Raw genomic sequence first — 2,813 nt, forward strand, 5'->3', positions numbered from 1 at the left:
GAAAGTTCCTTACCCTTATCTCTCTCAGCTCTGTCCCTTTTTCTTTCCAATGTGAACCCTCAGTTACTGTGCTCCTTGCTGTTTGTAACCCTGCAGGCCTGCCAGCTGCCCATCCCATGTGCATCCTGTTTCCATCCTGCCCTGGGTAGTCCTCTGCTTCTCTTTACCTGTCCAGTTTCACCTTATCCTGTAAATGTGAACTTAGATGTCACCATTTCTGGGAGGCCCTCTCTGATCTACCCCAAACTAAGATATGGGCCGGGTGCGGTGGCTCACTCCTACAATCCCAGCACTTTGGGAGGCTGAGGTGAACAGATAGCCTGAGCCCAAGAGTTCAAGACAAGCCTGGGAAACATGGCGAAACCCTGGCTCTACAGAAAATACCAAAATTAGTGGGGCATGGTGGCGCACGCCTGTAATCTCAGCTACTCAGGAGGCTGAGGTGGGAGAATTGCTTGAACCTGGGAGGCAGAGGTTGCAGTGAGCCGAGATTGCGCTACTGCACTCCAGCCTGGATGACAGATTAAGACTCTGTCTCAAAAAAAAAAAAAAGAACCACACACACACACACATTCAACAGCACCATGTGCATAGGTACATGAATTTCTTTTCTAACACGTCTAAGTTTTCCTTTCCAGGAAAACTACCTACATGTAGCTCTGAATTTCTCAGCCTTTAGAGGGATCCTGAGGTCTCTCTTGAGAGACCCTTGCCCAGATTATGGAGGTAGTTCAAATGAAACCTTCCCACCCCCAAAGGACTTTCGGGTCCAATCCAATTCCCGAGGCATGCAGGCATGCATCTCTTCCTTCATCTTTTGTGCTCTATTCACCCTTCGCAAGACCCAACTAAAATGCGAACTCCCCACAATTGTAATTAATCTCTTCCTGCTTTCCTAGTGGTTTGTTTTGTTTTGTTTTGTTACTTTTTTATTTTTTTAGACAGAATTTCACTCTTGTTGCCTATGCTGGAGTGCAATGGCGCGATCTCCGCTCACCACAACCTCCGCCTCCCGGTTCAAGTGATTCTCCTGCCTCAGCTTCCTGAATAGCTGGGATTACAGGCATGTGGCACCACGCCCAGCTAATTTTCTATTTTTAGTAGAGACAGGGTTTTTCTATGTTGGTCAGGCTGGTCTCAAAGTCCCAACCTCAGGTGATCCACCTGCCTCGGCATTCCAAAGTGCTGGGATTACAGGTGTGAGCCACCTCGCCCAGCCTTTTTTAATGTTTTATTTTTAATGATATACAGCATACATGCTGACTTACATCACAGTGACTTGTGCCACTAGGTTAGATGGTCCACTTTTTTTTTTGAGATGGTCTCACTCTGTCATCCAGGCTGGAGTACAGTGGCGTGATCACAGCTCACTGTAACCTCGACCTCCTGGGCTCAAGTGATCCTCCTGCCTTAGCCTCTTGAGTAGCTGGGACCACAGGCATGCGCCATCATGCCTGGCTAATTTTTAAAATGTTTGTACAGACAGGGTTTGCTTTGTTGCCCAGGCTGGTCTTGAATTCCTGGGCTCAAGCAATCTTCTCATCTTGGCCCCTGAAAGTGCTGGGATTGTAGGTCTGAGCCACTGGGTCCAGCCTCAATGGTCTGCTTTGAGAGCAGGAACAAAACGTTACTAATCTTTCCAGACTTTATGTCTTTATGTTTTGTCCATAGTGGGCACTCAAATTAACATTGGGTAATTTGAATTTCTAACAGAGAGACTGAAACGCAATTGGCCATAGAGAAGAAGAGATTTGAAAGGGTGGCTTTATCTAGGGGAAAGAAAAAACGTTCACCAGCCAGGCACGGTGGCTCACGCCTGTAATCCCAGAACTTTGGGAGACCAAGGCGGGTGGTTCACCTGAGATCAAGGGTTCAAGACCAACCTGGGCAACAGGGTAAACTCCATCTCTACTAAAAATATAAAAATTAGCCAGATGCGGTGGCAGGCACCTGAAATCTCAGCTACTGGGGAGGCTGAGGCACGAGAATCACTTGAACCCAGGAGGTGGAGGCTGCAGTGAACCAAGATCACACCACTGCACTCCAGCCTGGACGACAGAGTGAGACTCAGTCTCAAAAAAAGAAAAAAAAGAAAAAGAAAAAGGAAAAGAAAAAACATTCCCTAACAAATAGCTGGGAAATAGCTGAACTCAGAAGAAAGTTATGGAGAGAGAAAAATTGGAGTATGAGAAGAAGATGAGGGAGGCTGGGCGTGGTGACTTCAGACACTTTGGGAGGATGAGGTGGGAGGATCACTTGAGGCCGGGAGTTTAAGACCAGCCTGGCCAACAGAGCAAAACTCCGTCTCTATTTTATTTTTTGAAACAGAGTATCTCTCTGTTGCCCAGGTTGGAGTGCAGTGGCACGATCTCGGCTCACTGCAACCTCCGTCTCCGAGTTTCCAGCAATTCTCCTGCCTCAGTCTCCCAAGTAGCTGGGATTACAGGCATGCACTACTGTGCCTGGCTAATTTTTTTTGCATTTTTAGTAGAGACGGGTGTCTCCATGTTGGTCAGGCTGGTCTCAAACTCCCCACCTCAGGTGATCCGCCCGCCTCAGCCTCCCAAAATGCTGGGATTACAGGCATGAGCCACTGCGCCTGGCCCCGTTTCTATGAAAAACACAAACAATTAGCTGGGCCGTGGTGGCACACACTTGTAATCCCAGCTACTCAGGAGGCTGAGGCAGGAAAATTGCTTGAACCCGGGAGATGGAGGTTACAGTGAGCCGAGATCGCACCACTGCACTCCAGCCTGGGAGACACAGGGAGACCCTGTCTCAAAGGAAAAAAAAAAAAAAAAAAAAAAAGGGGG

The sequence above is a fragment of the Rhinopithecus bieti genome, unplaced genomic scaffold (genome assembly GCF_001698545.2).
Source record: "Rhinopithecus bieti isolate Rb0 unplaced genomic scaffold, ASM169854v2 scaffold_8760, whole genome shotgun sequence".
Taxonomy (NCBI): Eukaryota; Metazoa; Chordata; class Mammalia; order Primates; family Cercopithecidae; genus Rhinopithecus; species Rhinopithecus bieti.